Source organism: Bos grunniens, chromosome 3 (genome assembly GCF_055505025.1).
Source record: "Bos grunniens cultivar Pamir isolate PY7600 chromosome 3, Bosgru_T2T1.0, whole genome shotgun sequence".
NCBI classification, from domain to species: domain Eukaryota; kingdom Metazoa; phylum Chordata; class Mammalia; order Artiodactyla; family Bovidae; genus Bos; species Bos grunniens.
Window position 1 is genome coordinate 119,785,718 of NC_141167.1, and position 25,134 is coordinate 119,810,851.

The following is a 25,134-nucleotide window of genomic DNA, read 5'->3' on the forward strand; positions in this document are numbered from 1 at the left end:
GGAATGAAAACTGATCTTTTCCAGTCCTATGGCCACTGCTGAGTTTTCCAAATTTGCTGACATATTGAGTGCAGCACTTTAACAGCATCATCTTTCAGGATTTGAAAGAGCTCAGCTGGAATTCCATCACCTCCACTAGCTTTATTTGTAGTGATAGTTTCGAAGGCCCACTTGACTTCACATTCCAGGATGTCTGGCTCTAGGTCAGTGATCACACCATCATGATTATCTTGGACATGAAGATCTTTTTTGTACAATTCTTCTGTGTATTCTTGCCACCTCTTATTAATATCTTCTGCTTCTGTTAGGTCCATAACATTTCTGTCCTTTATCAAGCCCATTTTTGCATGAAATGTTCTCTTGGTATCTCTAATTTTCCTGAAGAGATCTCTAGTCTTTCCCATTCTGTTGTTTTCCTCTATCTCTTTGCATTGATTGCTGAGGAAATCTTTCTTATCTCCTTGCTATTCTTTGGAACTCTGCATTCAGATGCTTATATCTTTCCTTTTCTCCTTTGCTTTTCGCTTCTCTTCTTTTCACAGCTATTTGAAAGGCCTTCCCAGACAGCCAGTTTGCTTTTTTGCATTTCTTTTCCATGGGGATGGTCTTGATCCCTGTCTCCTGTACAATGTCATGAACCTCCATCCATAGTTCATCAGGCACTCTATCTATCAGATCTAGTCCCTTAAATCTATTTCACACTTCCACTGTATAATCATAGGGGATTTGATTTAGGTCATACAAAGTCAAACAATACCAGGAGCCAACTGTGGCTCAGATCATGAACTCCTTATTGCCAAATTCAGACTTAAATTGAAGAAAGTAGGGAAAACCACTAGACCATTCAGGTATGACCTAAATCAAATCCCTAACGATTATACAGTGGAAGGGAGAAATAGATTTAAGGGACTAGATCTGATAAAGTGCTTGATGAACTATGGAAAGAGATTTGTGACATTGTACAGGAGAGAGGGAGGAAGAACATCTGCAATAAAAAGAAATGCAAAAAAAAGGGGGGGGGGAATGGCTGTCTGAAGAGGCCTTACAAATAGATAAGAAAAGAAGAGAAGTGAAAAGGAAAGAAGAAAAGGAAAGATATATCCACCTGACTGCAGGGTTCCAAAGAACAGCAAGGAGAGATAACAAAGTCTTCTCAGTCATCAGTTCAAAGAAATAGAGGAAAGCAACAGAATGAAGAAGACTAGAGATCTCTTCAAAAAAATTAGAGATACCAAGGGAATGTTTTGTGCAAAGATGGGCTTGATAAAGGACAGAAATGGTATGGGCCTGACAGAAGCAGAAGAGATTAAGAAGAGGTGGCAAGAATACACAGAAGAACTGTTCAAAAAAGATCTTCACGAGGTAGATAACCATGATTGTGTGATCACTCACCTAGAGCCAGTCATCCTGGAATGCAAAGTCAAGTGGGCCTTAGAAAGCATCACTACAAACAAAGCTAGTGGAGGTGATGGAATTCCAGTTGAGCTGTTTCAAATCCTGAAAGATGATGCTGTGAAAGTGCTGCACTCAATATGCCAGCAAATTTGGAAAACTCATCAGTGGCCACAGGACTGGAAAAGGTCAGTTTTCATTCCAGTCTCAAAGAAAAGCAATGCCAAAGAATGCTCAAACTACCACACAATTGCACTCGTCTCACACGCTAGTAAAGTAATGCTCAAAATTCTCCAAGCCAGGCTTCAGCAATATGTGAACCATGAACTTCCAGATGTTCAAGCTGGTTTTAGAAAAGGCAGAGGAACCAGAGATCAAATTGCCAACATCCACTGGATCATGGAAAAAGCAAGACAGTTCCAGAAAAACATCTATTTCTGCTTTATTGACTATATGCCAAAGCCTTTGATTGTGTGGATCACAATAAACTGGAAAATCTGAAAGAGATGGAAGTACCAGACCACCTGACCTGCCTCTTGAGAAATCTGTATGCAAGCCAGGAAGCAACAGTTAGAACTGGACATGGAACAACAGACTGGTTCCAAATAGGAAAAGGAGTATGTCAAGGCTGTATATTGTCACCCTGCTTATTTAACTTATATGCAGAGTACATCAAATGAAGTACCAGGCTGGAAGAATCACAAGCTGGAATCAAGATTGCCGGGAGAAATATCAATAACCTCAGATATACAGATGATATCACCGTTATGGCAGAAAGTAAATAACGAAAGAGCCTCTTGATGAAAGTGAAAGAGGAGAGTGAAATAATTGGCTTAAAGCTCAACATTCAGGAAACAAAGATCATGGCATCCAGTCCATTACTTCATGGCAAATAGATGGAGAAACAGTGGAAACAGTGGCTGACTTTATTTTGGGGTCTTCAACATCACTGAAGATGGTGACTGCAGCCATGAAATTAAAAGACGCTTACTCCTTGGAAGGAAAGTTATGACCAACCTAGATAGTATATTAAAAAGCAGAGACATTGCCAACAAAGGTCCGTCTAGTCAAGGCTATGGTTTTTCCAGTAGTCATGCATGGGCTGAGAGTTGTACTATAAAGAAAGCTGAGCGCTGAAGAATTGATGCTTTTGAACTGTGGTGTTGGAGAAGACTCTTGAGAGTCCCTTGGGCTGCAAGGAGACCCAACCAGTCCATCCTAAAGCACATCAGTTCTGAGTGTTCCTTGGAAAGTTGATGTTGAAGCTGAAACTCCAGTACTTTGGCCACCTGATGCAAAGAACTGACTCATTTGTGAAGACCTGATGCTAGGTAGATTGAAGGCAGGAGGAGAAGGGGACAACAGAGGATGAGATGGCTGAATGGCATCACCAACTCTATGAACATGATTTTGAGTAAGCCCTGGGAATTGATGATGGACAGGGAGGCCTGGCGTGCTGCAGTCCATGGGGTCACAAGGAGTCGGACACGATTGAGTGACTGAACTGAACTGGACTGAGGGCATGGTAATTACTTTGGGTTGTACTTTTAGTGAAATAACAACACATTGGGGAATAATTTTACAGTTTTTTACTATTTAAATAAACATTTTTATTAAATACAGAGCAAGAAAATCAACAGTGTTTACTATAAATGGTTTGGTATAAATGTTCTTTAACAATGTTGTTCAGTCACTCAGTTGTGTTGAACTCTTTGCGACACAGTGGAATGCTGCACGCCAGGCTTCCTGGTGCTTCACAGTTTCCCAGCATTTGATCAAACTCATATCCATTGAGTCATGATAGCATCCAAGCATCTCATCCTCTGCTGTTCCCTTCTCCTCCTGTCTTCCATCTTTCCCAGAATCACAGTATTTTCCAATGAGTCCACTCTTCACATCAGGTGGCCAAAGTATTGGAACTTCAGCTCCTTTATTAGTCCTTCCAATGAATATTTAGGATTGACTGGTTTGATCTCTTTGCTGTCCAAGTGATTCTCAAGAGTCTTCTCCAGCACCACAGTTTGAAGGCATCAATACTTGGGTGTTCAGCCTTCTTTATGATACAACTGTCACATCTGCACATAACTATTGGGGAAAAAAAAAAAAAAACATAGCTTTGACTATGCAGATCTTTGTTGGCAAAGAGACGCCTCTGCTTTTTTTGTGCTGTCTAGGTTTATCATAGATTTTATTCCAAGGAGCAAGAAACCTTTAATTTCATGGCTGCAGTCACTGTCCATAGTGATTTTGGAGCCCAAGAAAATAAAGTATGTCACTGTTTCCATTTTTTTCCCCATCTATTTGCCATGAGGTGATGAGACCAGATGCCATAATCTTAGTTTTTTGAAGGTTGAGTTTTAAGCCCACTTTTTCACTCTCCTCTTTCACCTTTGTCAAGAAGCTGTTTAGTTCCTCTTTGCTTTCTTCCATTAGGGTGGTGTCATCTGCATATCTGTTATTGATATTTCTCCTAGCAATCTTGATTCCATCTTGTGCTTTATCCTGCCGAGCATTTCGCATGAAGTACTCTGCAAATAAGCAAGGTGACAATATACAGCATATCCGGTTTTAACAGTTGCTTCTTGACCTGCATACAGATTTCTCAGGAGGCAAGTAAGGGGGTCTGGTATTTCGATCTCGTTAAGAATTTTCCACAGTTTGTTTTGATCCACATATACAAAGGCATTAGCATAATCAATGAAGCAGAAGTATATGTCTTTCTGGAATCCCCTTGCTTTTCCTATGATCCAATGGATGTTGGCAATTTGATCTCTTGTTCCTATACCTTTTCTAAATCCAGCTTGTACACCTGGAAGTTCTCGGTTCATGCACTGCTGAAGCCTAGCTTGAAGGATTTTGAGAATTACCTTGGTGGTGGTGGTGGTTTAGTCACTAAGTTGTGTCTGACTCTTGTGACACCATGGACTGTAGCCTGCCAGGCTCCTCCATCCATGCAATTCTCCAGGCAAGAATACTTGAGTGAGTTTCCATTTCCTTTTCCGGGGGATCTTCCACAACAAGAATACTTAAGTGAGTTTCCATTTCCTTCTCCAGGGGATCTTCCCGGTCTCCTGCATTAAAGGCAGATTCTTTACCAGCTGAGCCAAGAGGGAAGCCCAAGAATTACCTTGCTGCTAAGTCACTTCAGTCGTGTCCGACTCTGTGCGACCCCAAAGACGGCAGCCCACCAGGCTCTGCCGTCCCTTGGATTCTCCAGGCAAGAACACTGGAGTGGGTTGCCATTTCCTTCTCCAATGCATGAAAGTGAAAAGTGAAAGTGAAGTCGCTCAGTCGCATCCGACTCGTAGCGACCCCATGGACTGCAGTCTACCAGGCTCCTCCATCCATGGGATTTTCTAGGCAAGAGTACTGGAATGGCTCGCCAGTGCCTTCTCCGAGAATTACCTTGCTAGCATGTTAAATGAGTGCAGTTTTACAGTAATTTAAATATTCTTTGGCATTGCCCTTCTTCAGGATTGGAATGAAAACTGACCTTTTCCAGTTTTGTGGCCACTGCTTTTTCCAAATTTGCTGACATATTGAGTACACACTTTAACAACATCATCTTTTAGAATCTGAAATAGCTCAGCTGGAATTCCATCACCTCCATTAGCTTTGTTTGTAGAAATCCTCCACTGTCGTGGCATGGATTTAGCTGCTAGAACTTCTACCTCCAGGTTTGGTTTCTTGACCCAAGGTTGGCCAATGTGAGTGACAGTGATTGGTTCAGAGTTAACATGTGACCAAGTGCTGGGCCAATGAAGAGCTGTGTGTGTGTGTGCGTGTGTGTGTGTGCACACCCACGGATGTGTGTGTTAGTCACTCAGTCATGTCCAACTCTTTGTGACCCCATGGACTACAGCCTGCCAGGCTCCTCTGTCCATGCAATTCTCTAGGCAAGAATACTTGAGTGGGTTGCTATTTCCTCTTCCAAATGAAGAGGCATACTTAGGATATTTGTAGAAACAGGGAGTGTCATAAAAAAAAAAAGTAATGCTTCTTTGTTTTTAATTTAAATATATTTATTTTAATTAGAGGCTAATTACTTTACAATATTATATTGGTTTTACCATACATCAACATGAATCCACCACGGGTGTACACGTGTTCCCAATCCTGAACCCCCCACCCACCTCCCTCCCCATACCATCCCTCTGGGTCATCCCAGTGCACCAGCCCCAAGCTTCCTATATCCTGCATCGAACCTGGACTGGTGATTCATTTCTTATATGATATTATACATGTTTCAATGCCATTCTCCCAAATCATCCCCCCTCCCTCTCCCACAGAGTCCAAAAGACTGTTCTATACATCTGTGTCTCTTTTGCTGTCTTGCATACACCAATACAGGATACTAACGCATATATATGGAATTTAGAAAGATGGTAACGATAACCCTGTATGTAGTAATGCTTCTTAAGGCCCACTTGTCTTCACACTACAGAATGTCTGGTTCTAGGTGAGTGATTACACCATCATGGTTATCTGGATCATTAAGACTCAGTTCCTCCATATATCCCTGCCATCTCTTAATATCCTCTATTTCTGTTAGGTCCATACCATTTCTGCCTTTATTGTGCCCATCTTTGCATGAAATGTTTCCTTGGTACCTGTAGTTTTCTTTAACATAGGGGAAAGACTAACTCAATTTAAATTAGCTAATTTTAAATATATATGTTTTTTATTGGAATATAATTACTTTACAATATTATTTTAGTTTCTGTTATATAACAAATTGAAGCAGCTATATGTATACATATATCTCCTCCCTCTTGAGTTTCCCTACCACATGCCCCTCCCACCCATCTAGGTCATCAGATAACACTGAGCTGAGATTTTGGGTTTAATTATGTCTCATTTATTTATTTTTGGTTTTATTTCCATTATTCTAGGAGTTTATAGAAAACAATGTTTCTGTAATTTATGACATAGAGTGTTTTGTCTATGTTTACCTCTAGGATTTTCATAGTATCTAATGTCATATTTAGGTTTTCAATCCACTTTGAGCTTATTTTTGTGTATAGTATTAAAAATGATCAAATTTCACTTGTTTTTCAGGCAGCTATCAAGTTTTCCCAGCACCATTTGTTGAAGAGACTCTCTTTCTGCCATTGTGTAGTCATATCCACTTTGTCCCTTTGCTGGATCCCCAGCTTGGGAAATCTGTTGTGGGCCCTAGAACTTTTGCAACAGTGCAAGAACTTCTTTAGTATAATTGTTCTCCAGTTTGTGGGTCACCTGCTCAGTGGCTCTATGGTGGGCCTAATGGAGACCTCCTACAAAAGGACTGATGTCACACACATTATTTTGCTGACAAAGGTCTGCATAGTCAAAGCTGTGGTTTTTCCAGTAATCATATATGGATGTGAGAGTTGGACTATAAAGAAAGCTGAGCACCCACTAATTGATGCTTTCAAACTGTGGTCCTGGAGAAGACTCTTGAGAGTCCCTTGGACTGCAAGAAGATCAAACCAGTCAATCTTAAATAAGGTCAACCCTAAATATTCATTGGAAGAACTGATGCTGAAGCTGAAGCTCCAATATTTTGGCCCCCTAATGCGAAGAACTGACTCACTGGAGAAGACTCTGATGCTGGGAAAGATTGAAGGCAGGAGGAGAAGGGGACAACAGAGAGTGAGATGGCTGGATGGCAACACCAACTCAATAGACATGAGTTTGAGCAAGCTCTGGGAGATGGTGAAAGACAGGGAAGCCTGGCATGCATCAGTCCATGGGGTTGCAAAGACTCGGACATGACTGACCAACTGAACTGAACTTTGTCATGAATTAATTAACTATAGGTGTGTGGATTTATTTCTGGGCTTCCTATCCTGTTCCACTGACCTATGTTTCTATTTTTGTGCCCACATAATACTGTTTTGATGACTATAGCTTTGAGGTATAGTCTGAAGTCAGGGAGCCTGATTCCTTCAGCTCTATGTTTTTTCTCAAGATTACTTTGGCTATTTTGGGTCTTTTGTGTCTCCACACAAATTTTAAAACGTTTTGGTCTGGTCTGTGAAAAATGACATTGGTAATTTAATAGGTATTGCATTGAATCTGTCGATTGCCTTTGGTAGTATAGTTATTTTCACAATATTGATTTTTGTAATCCATAACATGGTATATCTTCTTATATATTTGCACCTTCTTCAGTTTCTTTCATCACTGAGTACTCTTTCATCATGTACTCAGAGTACAAGTCTTTTGTCTCCTTAGGTAGGTTTATTCCTAGATATTTTACTCTTTTTTATGCAATGGTAAAAGGGATTGTTTCTTGAATTTCTCTTTATGATCTTTAGTTCAGTGTTAGTGTTCAGTAATGGAAAAGATTTCTGTGTATTTATTTTGTAGCCTGAAAATTTACCAAATTTATAGATAAGCTTTGGTAGTTTTCCGGTAGCATCTTTAGGATTTTTTTCTATGTATAGTATCATGTCACTGACAAAGCAAGTTTTACTTCTTTTCCAGTTTGAATACCTTTTTTCCTTCACTGATTGCCATAGCCAGAACTTCCACAAGTATGTCGAAGAGAAGTGGCAAAAGTGGACATTCTTGTCTTGTTCCTGATTTTAGAGGAAATATTTTCAGCTTTTCACCATTGAGCATGTTAGCTATAGGCTTGTTATATATAGCCTTAATTATGTTGATCTATGTTTCCTCCATTCCCACTTCCTGGAGAGTTTTTTTTTTCATACATAGGTGATGAATTTTGTCAAAAAAATTTTCTGCATCTATTAAGAATATCATATGGTTTTATTCTCAATTTGTTGATGTGGTGTATCACACTGATTGATTTGTATATGTCAAAAAACTTTTTTTTATCCCTAGGATAAATCCCACTTGATCATGGTGCATGATCCTTTCAATGTATTATTGGATTGGCATTGCAAGTATTTTGTTAAGAATTTTGCTCCTATGTTTATCAGTGATATTGATCTATAATTTTCTTTAAGTTTTTACAAGGTTGTGAAGTGATGTACATGGTACAATGTTTGTAAATATAATGATATAGCCAAAAATTTAATCCTTGGTAATCCACAGAAAGGACATACTCTGAAACATAAATATTTATGCAGTAAATTCTTCCATACTCCATTAGAGTAAAAAAATGTATTAATTTGCATATGGAATACGATATTAACTATGTACATGTTTCTAGTCTTTAATCTTTGTCAGTTTGATTACTATGTGCTTCAGCATGTTCCTACTTGGGTTTATCCTTACTGGTACCTTCTGTGCTTGCTGGACTTGATTTTTTCCTTTCTTGTGTTATGAAACTTTCAGTTATTATCTCTTCGAATATTTTCTTCAGTCCTTTCTCTCTTCTCTTTCTGGCACCCCTGTAATGCAAATGTTGGTGTGTTTAATATCCAAGATGTTTCATATGCTGTCTTTGTTTCTTCATATATTTACATATATACATGTAAATTAGTTTATTGGCTGCATTGAGTCTTAGTTGCAACATGGTGGACTCTTCATTGCCACCCATGGCATCTCTCTAGTTGTGGCACATAGGCCTAGAGTATGCAGGCTCTCTAGTTGTTGTTCACAGGCTTAGTTGCCCTTTAGCATGTAGAATCTTCGTTTCAAAATCAGGGAATCCCTGCCCCCTGCTTTGGGAGAGGCATTCTTTACCACTGGGCCACCAGAGAAGTCCGTCTTCATTTGTTTTCATTCTTTTTTATTTAGTCTATTCTGCAGTAGTGATTTCCACCATTCTGTCTTCCAGGTCACTTATCTGTTCTTCTGCCTCAGTTATTCTGCTATTGATTCTAGTGCATTTTTCATTTCTATTATTGTGTTGTTCATCTGTTCATTCTTTAGTTCTTCTAGGTCTTCATTAAACATTTTTTTCATCTTCTCAAACTTTGTCTTGATTGTTTTTCTAAGATTGTGAATCATCTTCACTCTCATTATTCTGAATTCTTGTTTAGGGACGTTGCCTATCTACACTCCATTTAGCTGTTTTTCTGGGGTCTTGTTACTTCATCTGGGACGTAATTCTCTGCATTTTCATTTTGTCTAACTTTTTTTTCTGGAGGCTGCAGGGTTGTAATTCTTGCTTCTGCTCTCTGCCCTTTTGTGGATGAAGCTATCTATGAGACTTGTGGAAGTTTCTTGATGAGAGAGACTGATGATGGGTAAAGTGGATCTTGCTCTGGTAGGCAGAGCCTGTCCAATAAAATTTTAATACACTTGTTTACTGATATGTGGGGGCTGTGTTCCCTCCCTGTTTATTTTTTGGCTTGAGGTGACCCATCACTGGAGCCTACAAACTGTTTGATGGGGCTATTAGGGCTCACACCAATGAGTACCTCCCAGAATGGCTGCTTCTAGTGCCCTTGTCTCTGTAGTGAGCCACAGTTACCCTCCACCACTGCAGGAGACACTCCAACATCAGCAGGTAGGTTTGGTTCAGTCTCCTGTGGGGTCAATGTTCCTTTTCCATGGGTCTTGTTGCACACAAGATTTTGTTTGTGCTTTCCAAGCAAGGAGTCTCTGTTTCCCCTAGTCCTATGGAGTCCTATAATCAAATTCCATTTGCCTTTAAAGTCAGATTTTCTGGGAATTTGTATTCCTGTTACAGGACTGCCAGGATGGGAAGCCTAATGTGAGGCTCAGAACCTGCAAAACAATGGGAGTACTTCTGTGGTAAAATTGTTCTGCATTTTGTGGGTCAGCCATCTGGCAGTTATGGGATTTGACTTTATCATAATTGCACCTCTTCTACCATCTCATTGCAGCTTCTCCTTTCTCTTTGGATGTGCAGTATCTTTTTTGGTGAGTTTCAGTGTCTTCCTGTCAATGGTTGATCAACAGTTGTGAATTCAGTGTTCTTGCAAGAAGAGGTGAGCACATGCTCTTCTATTCCACCATCCTGAAACTAATTTTTAAAAGTATTTTCTTGATTGGGATATGCACATCACTATTTATAAAATAGATAGCTAATAAGATATACTGTATAGCAAAGGGAACTCTATTGAACTCAGAAATGACTTATAGGAGAAAAAAATCTAAAGAGAGTAATATATGTATAATTGATTCACTTTGCTGTACATCAGAAACTAATACAACAGTATAAATCAACTATATGCCAATAAAAATAGTATTTTACTCCCTTCCATAAAGACTTACATTCATTTTCCTGGATTAATTTTTATTCTTCAGATTTCTGAGCCACCAAGCTACTTTCAGTGATGATATACCCAGCCACATGATTTCTAGAAGAGTTCTCATGAAACCAAATGTTAGAAAGTTCACAGAGACATTGGCCAACTTTGAGGATGGTACAGGAGAGGAGATTAATATTTTTACCTTGCTACAGCATACACTTATTCTTTCCACTTTTTGGAAAATAATTCAACAGTTCTGGACAACCAGCACTCAGTGTTTAAATTTGTCTTCTCTCCTCAGCTAGAGAAACCAACACCAGCTTTCACTGACATCCTCTGGCCATTGGGAGCCACTATTCCCACATCAGAATTCCAGAGCCAATGGGCTGTATGTGTATTCAAGGGTATGTCTTGACCTTTTGCATATTTAGAAAAGAAAGGCATTCAAGTAACATTCTAAGGCATGCCATTCTGAGGCATGACAGGTGTCTTCTGCTGCAAAACATATTGTTAAACTACAGAATGTAAAATTCTGCCACTTAGGATTTTTTTACTTCATTGTTTGATAGCTATTCAATTTTTAGGACTGCTGTATGAAAATGAAGAAAAAAAATCCACTACCCTAAGATATCATCAACTGACAACTTGTTGACAAATAATTCTTTAGAGTACATAAGAAGATACATAGTATGGGAAATGAGGGCAGTAAAAATAAGATCTCGACCTTCTACTGGAAAATACACCTGGAAAATAACCATTATCCTAATTCTCAATCTGACTAGGATCTTTCTGAAATGAGTCTAAGTTTAAGGGAGCATTGTTTGCCTGTCTTTCAAGTTCAAAATATTAAAAGGACAAACAGATCCATAGAATTATGAACTGTGAATTATGAAAATTATGGCATAGTCATAGAGTAATTGGAATATGACCACAGCACAATTAAAAGAGCAATAGCTTTGAATCCAATGAATTTGGGGTTAAAACCAGTTTTCTCACATGATGACTGCATGATTGTCAAATATTACATGACCACAATTCCTTCACTTATAAAAATGGTGATACTTGCATATACTTTGCAGAGTGGTAAGAATTAACAATTAAATATATGAATTTTGTGGGCATTTAAAAAATTGAATGCATGAAAATTAGCCATTGTTGTAATTCTTTGTTATTATTCTTTATTATATCATTAATTCTAAAACTGAGACTAGAGGAAGACAGATTCAAACTTACCTTAATGAAATTATGTCAATCACATTGTAATAATTCTACTCCTTTAAAAATTTCCCATATGTTCCTGGAACACTCTGTTTCTCAAAATGTAGGATGTCATTCATCAAAGAAGTAAAGAATTATGGGAAAGTGTTTTCCAAGAGTTAAGATGGAAAATAAGAAGAACTCTCTATCCAATAAAAACAATCAGGAGACATTTAGTCACAACTAGTAGCTATAATATGTACTAGAAAACTAATGATAACATAAATGAATAACTGTAACTCACTATTAAGGGAGAGCCAAAGTGAATACTCTGGTAATGGGACTACACACACACAACTTGTGTCTTGTCATTGGATGCAACTCCCTTTAGTCCATCCTTCTTTGAAGACTCTGAGGTCTGCTAGTCAAGATGTGAGCTCATTAAAGACATATTTTTGCATCTGTAAGGCATGTACACCTGATGAAACAGTGAACGGAGGGCATTCCAGAGCAACTCCTGAATCCATCTCCCCCACTCCTATACTATCTCACTCACAATGTTCTCTAACAGAGGGACTCTCATATTACACATTCTTCCTGAAACCACATCTTTTCAATAAGAAAACCATGTTCACGTTTGAAATTTCTTCCCTAGGATTGAACAAATTATCTTCAGTGAGTGGCAAGATGGCTGACATAAGAAAAAAGAGGGAAAAAATTGAAAACGGGTAAGAAACTTGCTTCTTGATAAAATTCAATTGAAAATGTTTACATGAAGCTGTATGTCTTTCAAGTATTCTTTATATTTTTCTCATGACAGAATCTGAGTCTATTTTCCTAGATAAGATTTAAAATTATCAACTTTTTAATGTCCTCTTAACCAAGCATAAATATCATTATGGGATATTTAAGGAATGGAATATAATAAAGAATGGTCCAACTTTTTTAGGAATCTTGTTTAAAATTTATGGAACACTAAATATAGCATACAGTTATAAATTTACGTCATACCATAGCCTTAGAGGGGTTTCCCTCATGGCTTAGCTGGTAAAGAATCTGCGTGCAATGCAGGAGATCCGGATTTGATTCCTGAGTCAAGAAGATCCCCTGGAGAAGGGAATGGCAATCCACTCCAGTATTTTTGCCTGGAGAATTCCATGGACAGAGGAGCCTGGTGGATTACAGACCATGGGGTCACAAGGAGTCCGACATGACTAACACTTTCACTTTCACGGCCTTAGTGATGTAAAGCATTTGAAAATGTATGATTCTTTTAATGTGTTGAAAGATAAAAACAATGTGCAAAATGAGATAGAAAATCATTACAGACTCAAATTAAATTCTAATGTGAAGTCAGAAGTTTGTGGGTTGCACCAAATCTTCTTAATGGAAGACTATTCTCAACCATTAAGGTTGGGGATATACTCTATTTCTATTCAGCAAATATCTATTGAGAATCTACAATGTGAAAGTCATGGCATACGATCTAGGAGTAGAAGTCTTTACCTAAGAACAAGCAGTTATCCAGTAAATTGGTTTAAGAAAATGGACCAAGAATTGCATTTCAGCTGTATTTAAAATCAAATTAATGTCACATATAGCTAAATAACTGGCCTGTACAATTCATATATCATATTCCTCACCACCAATTTACCAAAATGAGACTATAACCTAATTGAGAACTAAATTCAATACCCAAGCACAGAATTGAGGAAAAGAATGCATTACTAAGACAAAAACTTTTCTGAAACCCACCCATTACTATCTGAGAGACTTGGAAGGATTTGATGGGGAAAAACACACTACATGATATTTTGTTAGAACCACTGAGACTATGGTCAATGAAAGCAAGAAAACTCATTTATCTCTCACTTTTTGGAGAAATCATTAACCAATGTTCACAGGAAGTTGTGCTTGATGAGATGGAGGTTCTGATTTTTTTTCCCCTTTCTGGTTTCAGATTTCTGAACAATTCCCATAATACACTCATAATGTAGTATGTGGATTTCATGGATCAAATTACCTCTGAAATAGGTGTGAAACCCAACTTGTTCTCACTTTTTCCATGGTATCCAAAGCTGGCTCTGGAAGTTTTCCTTGGGTCATGCATGCCTTACCAATACTTCCTACAAGGGCCAGGGAAGTGGGCTGGGGCCAGAGGAGACATCCTGACTCAGAGAGAACAGATTAAGCCCCTGAGGACTTGCATGCTTACCTGTGACAAGGCTCCATACTCTGTGTTATTATGGCTTAAAGTATCTGTGTAATCCTTCTTCTCTTTGTTCTCACTTTAGTCATTATTAAAGGATAATCCATCATTACTGTATTAACTAAATTACAGGCTCACTGTGACACACACTAATTGAGACCCTGGGCAAGTACAAGTGTTTAACCCTTAATTCAGACTAGACCACTGCCGTTAATTGTCTAATAATTCCAAAATTACTTGTACATGAGTATTATGGGAAAATTGGATATTTCAAAAGTCCAAAGAGCCAGAGTAACAAGTTGATTGAAATTCAACCTCAAAATTGAAGATTTTAAATGAAATGGTGTATATTAAAGCTTGCTCTGGAAAAGTATATTGAATTTCTATAATATGAGAAATGTTCTAAGTTACCAAGTTCTCCTAGCCTCCTTTTACATGATTGGCAAATTCTTTGTTTTGTATGTAAAACACAGGCTAAGAAAAAGTATCTCTTCAATGTTTAAAAAAGTTAACAATGAACAAATATCTTGTCACTAAGGTCTCATTCTATAGAGTCAAAGTAACAGGTTATTTCAGGGATTATTGAGGGTATTTTCAGGATATCAAGTGTTCCAAGGAGAGAAAAAGAGGGACTAATAGAAGTCAGGAAATATGCCTAGTTTTGTCTTCTACTCATACTATCAAAAATCTATGAATAGGAATTCACTGGTTTTCTAGTGGTTAGGATTTCTCGCTTCCAATGGTCAGGGAAATAAGATCTGCATGGCCAAAAAAAGAAGAAAAATACATGAACAAATTCTCTTGTAAACATACAAACTTCTGGGGAAAAAAAAACACTGAGGAAAATACAAAGGAGAAATAGAGAAATGCAAATATTTACATTTAAACAGCCTTTTACATTTAATCAGAGAGATGAAATATTTTAATGTCTGGATCAATAACTCATCACAGGCTATGTCTGAGCTGAGTCTTGATATTCTGTAAAGCAGATTTTCCCCTTAGCTTTACTGAGCTGTGGTTGAAAAATAAAGAACTGTAAATATAAAGTGTACAATGTGATATTTTAATATATACACACATAGTGAAATGATTACCACAATCAAGCTAAGTAATATACTAATTACCTTATAGTCACCTTTGTGTGTGTGTGTGTGTGTGTGTGTATGGTGAGAACACATAAAATATCACATTTAGGCAAATATCAAGTATACAATATTATATTATTAACTATAGACACCGTACTGTACATTAGGTATCCAGAACTTATTCATCTTATAACTGAATGTCTCTTCCCTTTGCCCATGATCTCCCCAGACCCTGTTTTCCCACCAGACCCTGTTTCTAAGAGTCAAACTTTGCGAAATTTCACATATAGGTAAAACCACGCAGTATTTGCCTTTCCACATTGGGCTTACTTCACTTAGCATAAGGTGCTCCAGTTTCATCTATTATACTGAAAAGGCAGGAAATCCTTCACTTTAAAGACTGAATAAAACTCCATTATGTATATCTATCACATTTTCTTTTTCTCTTTATCCTCTGATGGACACTTATATTGCTTCCATATCTTGAGATTAACACTGCTTTGAATTTGGGACTGCAAATATCTCCTGCTATCATTTCCTTTGAATATATACCCACAAGAGGGATTGCTATACTATACCATAGTTCAAATTTTAATTTATTTTGAGAAACCAACATTCTATTTCCCTAAGTGGCTGTTGTGTTCAGTTGCTCAATCATGTCCAACTTTTTGTGACCCCATGGACTGCAGCATGCCAGGTTTCCCTGTCCTTCACCATCTCCCGAACTTTGCTCAAACTCATGTCCATTGAGTTGGTGATGCCATCCAGCCATCTCATCCTCTGTCATCCCCTTCTCTTCCTGCCTTCAATCTTTCCCAGCATCAGGGTCTTTTTCAGTGAGTCAGCTCTTTGCATCAGGTGGCCAAAGTATTGCAGCTTCAGCTTCAACATCAATCCTTCCAATGAATATTCAGGGCTAATTTCTCTTACGATTGACTGGCTTGATCTCCTTGCAATCCAAGCTACTCTCAAGAGTCTTCTACAGCACCGCAGTTCGAAACTATCAATTGTTGGGCACTCAGCTTTCTTGGGAAGATCTCCTGGAGAAGGAAATGGCAACCCACTCCAGTATTCTTGCCTGGAAAATACCATGGACGGAGGAGCCTGGTAGGCTACAGTCTGTGGGGTCGCAAAGATTCGGATACGACTGAGCAACTTCACTTCCAGCTTTCTTTACGGTCCAATTATCATATCTGTACATGACTCCTGGAAAAATCATAGTTTTGACTATATGGACCTTTGCCAGCAAAGTAATGTCTCTGGTTTTTAATATGCTATCTAGGTTTGTCATAGCTTTTCTTCCAAGGAGAAAGCATCTTTTAATTTCATGGCTGCAGTCAACATCTGTAGTGATTTTAGAGTCCAAGAAAATAAAGTCTCTCACTGTTTCCATTGTTTCCCCATCTATTTGCCATGAAGTGATGGGACCAGATACCATAATCTTAGTTTTTTGAATGTTGGGTTTTAAGCCACTTGTTCACTCTCCTCTCTCACTTTCACCAAGAGGCTTTTTATGTCCTCTTTACTTTCTGCCATATGAGTGCTGTCATTTGCATATCTGAAGTTATTGATATTTCTTCTGGCTATCTTGATTCCAGCTTGTGCTTCATCCAGCTGGTGTTTCACATGATGTACCCTGCATATAATTTAAATAAACAGAGTGACAATATATAGCCTTAATGTACTCCTTTCTGAATTTGTTCCATGTCAGTTGTTCCATGTCCAGTTCTAACTGTTGCTTCTTGACCTGCATACAGGTTTCTCAGGAGGCAGATAAGGCAGTCTGGTGCTCCCATTATTTTAAGAATTTTCCACAGTTCGTTGTGATCCATACAGTCAAATACTTTAGTGTAGTCAATGAAGCAGAAGTAGATTTTTTCTGGAATTCTCTCACTTTTTCTATGATCCAATGGATGTTGGCAATTTCCCTCAACAGTGTACAAGGACTCCATTTTTTCTCCATATCTTCACTAATACCTATCTTTTGACTTGTTTATAATTGGCATCTTAACATGTGTGAAGTGATACCTCATTTTATGCTTGCTTTCTCTAGTGTTTAGTGTTGTTGAGCATCTCTTCATGCACCTGTTGGGCATTTATGAATTCTTTGGGAAAATTTCTAATCAAGCCCTTTGCCCATTTTTAAATAAGTTTTTTCTGTTAAGCTGTGTGATTTCCAGATATATTTTGGACATTAATCACTAAGTGAAAATTTGGTTTGCAAATATTTTCTCACATTCAATTAAGTTGTCTCAATTTTGTTGATTGTGCCATTTTCTGCATATAAAAATTTTAGTTTTATATAGTGCTACCTTTTACTTTCGCTTTTACTGCCTGTGTTTTTTGTGTCATATGCAAAACATAATTGCCAATACTGATGTCAAGGAACTTATTCCCTATGTTTTCCTCTACGACTTTAATGGTTTCAGATCTCACATTTCAGTCTTAAACACACTTGAGTTGATTTTTGCATGTGACATAGGACTACAGTACACTTTCAGCCTTTTGCATGGGCTTATCCAGTTTTCCCAGTACCATTTACTGAAAAGATTATCCTTTCCCCATTGTGTATTCTTGGTCTTTCTGTCAAAAGGATTATTTGACTATATATACTTGAGGTTATTTCTGTACTATATCTTCCAGTTGGTATGTGTGTAAGTTTTTATACTGTACCATACTATTTCCATTATGAGAGTTTTATAATATATTTTTACATCAGGGAGTATGATGTCTCCTGTTTTGTTCTTCTAACTTGAGATTGCTTTAGCTTCTTTGTGGTTCCATACAAATTTCAGGGTGGTATTTCCATTTCTCTAAAAAATGCCATTGGAATTTTTATAAATATTGCATTGAATTTGTAGATTGTTTTAGGTATCATGATTTTGATATTTAGTCCAAGTCATGAACATAGGATATCTTTCTATTTATGTGTGTCTTCTTCAATTTCTGCCCTCAAAGGTTATTGGGTTTTAGTGTACAGATCTTTCATTTCCATGGCTAACTTTATTCCTCAGTTTTATTCTTGTTGATGCTATTGTAAATTAGATTTTTTTCTTAATTTCTTTTCAGATAGTTTGTTGTTAGTGTACAGAAATGAAACCGATTTTGTTGATTTTTTAAATGTATTTTTAATTGGAGAATGATTGCTCAATAATGTTGTGTTAGTTTCTGCTGTATAGTGTGTGTGTGTGTGTGTGTGTGTGTGTGTGTGTGTGTTAGTCACTCGGTCATGTCCAATCTCTGTGACCCAATGGGCTGTAGCCCACCAGGCTCCTTGTCCAAGGGATTCTCCAGGCAAGAATACTGCGGTGGTTTGCAATTTCCCTCTCTAGCTGTGCATTCAGTTCAGTTCAGTTCAGTCACTCAGTCGTGTCCGACTCTTTGCAACCCCATGAATCGCAGCACGCCAGGCCTCCCCTTCCATCACCAACTCCCGGAGTTCACTCAGACTCACGTCCATCGAGTCAGTGATGCCATCCAGCCATCTCATCCTCTGTCGTCCCCTTCTCCTCCTGCCCCCAATCCCTCCCAGCATCAGAGTCTTTCCCAATGAGTTAACTCTTCGCAAGAGGTGGCCAAAGTACTGGAGTTTCAGCTTTAGCATCATTCCTTCCAAAGAAATCCCAGGGGTGATCTCCTTCAGAATGGACTGGTTGGATCTCCTTGCAGTCCAAGGGACTCTCAAGAGTCTTCTCCAACACCACAGTTCAAAAGCATCAATTCTTCGGTGCTCAGCCTTCTTCACAGTCCAACTCTCACATCCATACATGACCACTGGAAAAACCATAGCCTTGACTAGACGGACCTTTGTTGGCAAAGGAATGTCTCTGCTTTTCAATATGCTATCTAGGTTGGTCATAACTTTTCTTCCAAGGAGTAAGCGTCTTTTAATTTCATGGCTGTAATCACCATCTGCAGTGATTTTGGAGTGCCCAAAAATAAAGACTGACACTGTTTCCACTGTTTCCCCATCTATTTCCCATGAAGTGATGGGACCAGATGCCATGATCTTCATTTTCTGAATGTTGAGTTTTAAGCCAACTTTTTCACTTTCCTCTTTCACCTTCATCAAGAGGCTTTTTAGTTCCTCTTCTCTTTCTGCCATAAGGGTGGTGTCATCTGCATATCTGAGGTTATTGATATTTCTCCCAGCAATCTTGATTCCAGCTTGTGCTTCTTCCAGCCCAGCATTTCTCATGATGTACTCTGCATATAAGTTAAATAAGCAGGGTGACAATATACAGCCTTGACGTACTCCTTTTCCTATTTGGAACCAGTCTGTTGTTCCATGTCCAGTTCTAACAGTTGCTTCCTGACCTGCATATAGGTTTCTCATGAATCAAATATAAGTATACATACACTCTCTCTTGCGCCTCTCTCCCACCCTGCCATCCCACCTCTCTAGGACATCACAGAGCACTGAGGTGAACTTCCTGTGCTATACAGGAAGTGCTATCTATTTACATGTGTTAGTATATATATGTGTGTGTGTGTGTGTGTGTGTGTGAATACTGCTCTCAATTCATCCCACTCTCTCCTTCCCCTGCTATGTCCACAAGTTCATTCTCTATGTCTAGTGTCTATCCCTGCCCTGGAAATAGGTTCATCAGTACCATTTCTCTAAATTCCACATATGTGTGTGTGTGTGTGTGTGTGTGTTCATATACGATATTTTTCTCTTTCTGACTTACTTCACTCTGTATGACAGCCTCGAGGTTCATCCACCTCACTACAACTGACTCAGTTTTGTTCCTTTTTATGGCTGAGTAATACCACAACTCCTGAATAGTACCACAACTTCTTAATCTGTTCATTTATTGATAAACATCTAGGTTGTTTCCATTCCTTGGCTATTGTAAATAATGCTGTAATGAACATCGAGGTACATGTGTCTGAATTATGGTTTTCTCAGGATGTATACCCTGTAGTGGGGTTGGTGTGTCATATGTTAGGTTTACTCTTAGCTTTAAAACAAACCTCCATGCTGTTCTCCATAGTGACTGTATCAATTTACATTTCCACCAAAAGTGCAAAAGGATTCCCTTTTCTCCATATTCTCTGCAGCATCTATTGTTTATAGATTTTTCAATGATGGCCATTCTGACCAGTGTGAGGTGATACCTCAATTCAGTTTTGGTATGCATTTCTTTTTAAATGAACAATATTGAACATGTGCTTGTTGGCCATCTGTATGTCTTCTTTGAAGAAGTGTCTGTTTAGGTATTCTGCCCATTTTTTGAGTGGGTTGTCTTACTGATGTAGAGCTGCATGACTGCTTGTATATTTTGGATAGTAATCCTTTGCAGTTGTTTTGTTTTCAATTATTTTCTTCCATTCTAAGAGGTGTCTTTTCATTTTGCTTATAGTTTACTATGAAAAAGCTTTTAAGTTTAATTAGGTTCCATTTTTTAAATTTTTGTTTTTATTTTCATTACTGTATGAGGTGAGTCAAAGAGGTTCGCTCTAATTTATGTCAAAGAGTTTTCTGCCTGTGCTTTTCTTTAAGCATTTTATAGTTTCCGGCCTTACATTTAGATCTTTAATCCATTTTGAGTTTATTTTTGTGTATAGTATTAGGAAGTGTTCTAATTTAATTTTTGGCATGAAGCTGTCTAGTTTTTGTGTGTTGATTTTGAATCTACAACTTTACCAAATTCATTTATTAGCTCTAAGAGTTTCTGGTGGAGTCTTTAGTTTTCTATATATAAGAGTGGACTTCCCTGGTAAAAGAATCCAACTGCCAATGCAGGAGATGCAGGTCTGATTCCTGGGTCAGGAAGACCCCTGGAGAAGGAAATGGCAACCCACTCTGGTATTCTTGTCTGGGAAATCCCATGGACAGAGGAGCCTGGCATCCATGGGATCACACAGAGTCAGAAACAATTTAGTGGCTAAACAACAACAATACTTTAGGTAGAGGTTTATTTAATTTCCCAAATCACAATTCTTCATTTAGAATCAATAAAGGTTAAATAATAGTCTTTCTTTCTTTCTAAAGCCATTTTTCAACCTCTAGCTTCCTTTTTTTTCAGAAAAAGATTTAGCAAACCCAGCAACACAAGACATTAGTTACCATGTTTGACAATGCAGAGATGACTTTTGTTTAAACATATGAAGAATTATAGAAACTTTGTAAAGCATGCATTTATAACATACACAAGAAATTTAACAACTTTATTAAACCAAAATGTTTTGGTATTCCTATCTCTTCAAGAATTTTCTAGTTTGTTGTGATACACACAGCCAACGGCTTTAGTGTAGTCAATGAAGCAGAAATAGATGTTTTTTTCTGGAATTTGCTTGCTTCTCTATGATCCAACGATTATTGCCATCTTTGATTCCTCTGCCTTTTCTAAACCTAGCTTGTCACATCTGGAAGTTCTAAGTTCACATACTGCTGAAGCCTAGCTTGAAGGATTTTTAGCTTAACCTTACTAGCATGGAAAATGAGCACAATTGTATAGTAGTTTGTACATTCTTTGGCACTACACTTCTTTGGAATTGGAATGCATTAAACATTGCAAGTAAACTTATCAGTTTATTTAAAATTTACACTTTTAAATGACTTTTTTTCTTTTCTCCTTTTCTTCCCCTTGACTTTTAGTTTTTTTTTGTTGTTGTTGTTTTTAATTTTAATTGGAGGTCAACTACTTTACAATATTGCATTGGCTTTGCCATACATCAACATGAATCCGCCACAGGTATACATGTGTTCCCCATTCTGAACCCCTCTCCCTCCTCCCTCCCCCTTACCATCCCTTTGGGTCGTCTCAGTGCACCAGCCCCAAGCATCCAGTATCATGCATCAAACCTGGACTGGTGATTCATTTCATATATGGCTTTTACTTATTAACCCAAGCCTGATATCCCAAGTAATATGAGTTATGTTTGTGTGTCAAGGACATAGTAGAGTTAACTTCAAGTTTTCTCCTAAACATATTTTTGGTCTCTCCAGCTCAAAATTTTGGGGGGGAAAGTATTTTATTAAGGAAACTTTCACTGCATGTGCCAAAAGAACCAGTTTTAGAATTTCAAAAAGTTTCATCTTAAACAATTTTTTCTAGAGTCTTAAAAATGCTGTTGCTGTGAATTGGTTAATTTTTATTTCTCCTTAGTTGTAATGTCATAACAAATGTTTTCTTAATGAATAGAACCTGAATTTCACAATTTACAAAATGCAACAAGAATATCAATCACACAGATGGAATACACATTCACACACTGAAACACAAATCTGTCCCAAATCCTTTGAGAGGATGACAGATGCAGAGTCCCCAAAAAAACATTTCTCCCACACATTCATCAATGATAAACACATGGCAGAATCAATTAGCAAAATGCCCAAGAGACACTCAGTGCTCACAAATGACCCTCTAGGGTAGACAGAGATAAGACCTAATTGGTAAATAGCCAAATACCAATCATTGCCTACAAAATGATCCTTAGCATCAGCCACATGTTCCTTCCAGTTGGCAAAATACCCAAATAATACGTAGTGCTCAAAAGGGACATTTGCTTGAGTGCCCACTGGTGGATTTACTCAGTCCTGGGACTCACCAGCTGATACAGGTGTACATTTCCATTCCACCAAGGAAAAACATAGGTTAGCAGCCAGTGCCAAGTAGGGGAGAAACAGGGCTAATCCTAGAGACAAGAGGCTTTGGCAGGTTGCCACTTAAAGGCCAATAAAGAGGCCAGGTTGGAGAAAAAGAAAGTTTGTTTTATTTTGGATATCAGCAACTGTGGATGGGGAAGGCAGGTTTCCATCCAAACACCAACTCCCCCACCCCCACTGATAATTAGTGGGCAAGAGCTTTCATAAATGGATGGAGGGGCTATATGCAGAAACAGTGCAGTCAGCTCTAACAGTCATTTTGAAATAGGTCATCAGTGGTCTAATCAGTTTCATCTTGATTGTTTGAAGTACAGTTAACCTTCAGTCCCAAGGGGTAGTTTGTTCCCATTTCCTTGAGGCAACTTATGTCAAGGCTACAATCTGGTCATCATGTAGTAAACTTCTTCCACCTTCCTCCACTTTGTAGGGGCTTCAGTATTTATAAGACAGCTCATGGGATACGTCTCATGATATTATCTAAAGTCCTTGAGAAGGGACTATAGGTTCTCGACTGTACTTAATGACCAAACTATTATTATGTGGTTTTCTTTGACTGTTCCTTTGCTTCTGCATTTTCTCATTTCTCTGATTAAACATTTGTTGGCTGAAATTTATTCACCAAGGCTAACTGGGGAAATGGGGTGGGGTGAGGGGACCATAAAATTCTATTCTGCTTCAGTGTTTCTCAGAAAAATCTGATCCTGTCAAGATTCTGTAAGTTCAATAGCTTGTAGGTGATACCACCAAGTGGAATCTGTTTTAAGTCCAAGGCACTGTAATCTGAGACTTGATTTCTGTCTTATTTTGATCCTCTTGTGATCCAATATTTCTTCTTCTCCACCTAGTGTTAAGCTCCTGACCTCTCATCTTTATTCCATTTTTAAATTTTATTTAATTATTTATATTAATTATTTAATATATTTATTGGCTGCATTGAGTCTGTAACCTGGTAACTTCCTTCTGATTTCTTAATGGGCTTTCTGCTTCAATTTTCTGTTCCCCACAGACTGTATCTGACTTGATTAAACACAGTTATTCAACATACACACACACACAACTTTTTCTGTAAACAAATATCTTTCAAGGACAAAACACTGAGCCTTGTACAAAATGGGAAGAAACAAAGATACTTTGCGTTGATTTTAAAATAAAATATCTGATTCTATTCCATAAAATATGTTGTTTTTATATAAGTGGCTTAGTGTTTGTCGCTCAGTCATGTCCAATTCTTTGTGACTTCATAAATTGTAGCCCGCCAGGTTACTCTATTCATGGGATTCTCCAAACAAGAGTTTGAACTTGTTTGAACAAACAAATAGAATGGTTTGCCATTCCCTCCTCTGGGAAATCTTCCCCATCCAGGGATAGAACCTGGGTCTTCTGCATTGCAGACAGATTCTTTACCATATGAGCCAGCAGAGAAACCCTTTCTTATATTATGTAAACTCTATTCAGGGCTTTCCAGGTGGCTCAGAGGGTAAGGAATCTAAGGAGATGCAGGCAGACTATTCAAGTTATAAAATTGTTTTATATGATTCCGAAAAATTTTTCCTCTTCATATTACCATCACCTTAAAATATTTAATTAATATAATAATCTGGCACCTCTGTAAATTTGGGCATTGCATATTATATTCAAGTAAATAATCAGAGGGAAAGTTAGCAGGGAGAAAAATTGTCTAGGTGTCACTGAAGAGACTTTCACATGACATTACAGGTGACCATGGTACAGGCATTCAAATAATGCATTATTCAATCTACAGAGGTCCTTTTAAAAGGATAAATGAAACATGACTGAATTAAATATACTGGATCTTGAGGATATTATATTAAGTGAAATAAGTCACAGAAAGAAAAGTAAATACTGTGTGATCTGTTATATGTGGAATCTTTTTTTTTTTTTATTTAAGCATACAGAGAACAAGTTGGTGGTGGCTAGAGGCAGAGGGTAGGAGGTGAGTGAAATGAATGAAGAGGATGAAAAGATAAAAACTTCCAGTTATAAAATAAAGTCCTGTGGATGTAGTGTACAGCATGGTGACTATGGTTAATAATACTGTGTTGTATATTTGAAAGTTAAAAGAGTAGATCTTAAAAGTCTTTATCTTAAGAAAAAAATTTATAATTATATGTGGTAATAGATGTTAACTACACTTGCTGTGGTGATAATTTTGCAATATATACAAATATTGAAACTTTATGTTTTACACCTGAAGCTAATATGTCATGTGTCAATTATAATTCATTTTTAAAAGAGTTAAACCTAAAAAGAAATCTGAAGCTACAATTACTAGTTTTTTCCAAGGACTATGCTAGTGAAAGATTGTTTTAGTGGGTAGACCCACTTTAAAAAGTACATTTTTTCATTGACATGATAAATTGTATTTATTTATACTTCTTAATGAAGAAATAAAAATTTAAAGAAAGATTGCTGAACTCAGAAATTCTGATAAAGTCTAATTTTATGAGTATTTCTTCCACAATGCAAATTCTGCAAACATTGGGATTTTTATCTTCTGTT

The 25,134-nt window shown here is 37.7% G+C and overlaps 1 pseudogene; it reads left to right on the forward strand.

Moving 5' to 3' along the window:
• Positions 1–9,718: 9,718 nt before the first annotated feature.
• The window catches only part of LOC147377093 (flavin-containing monooxygenase 5-like), a 68,586-nt pseudogene continuing 53,170 nt past the window's right edge, over positions 9,719–25,134 (forward strand).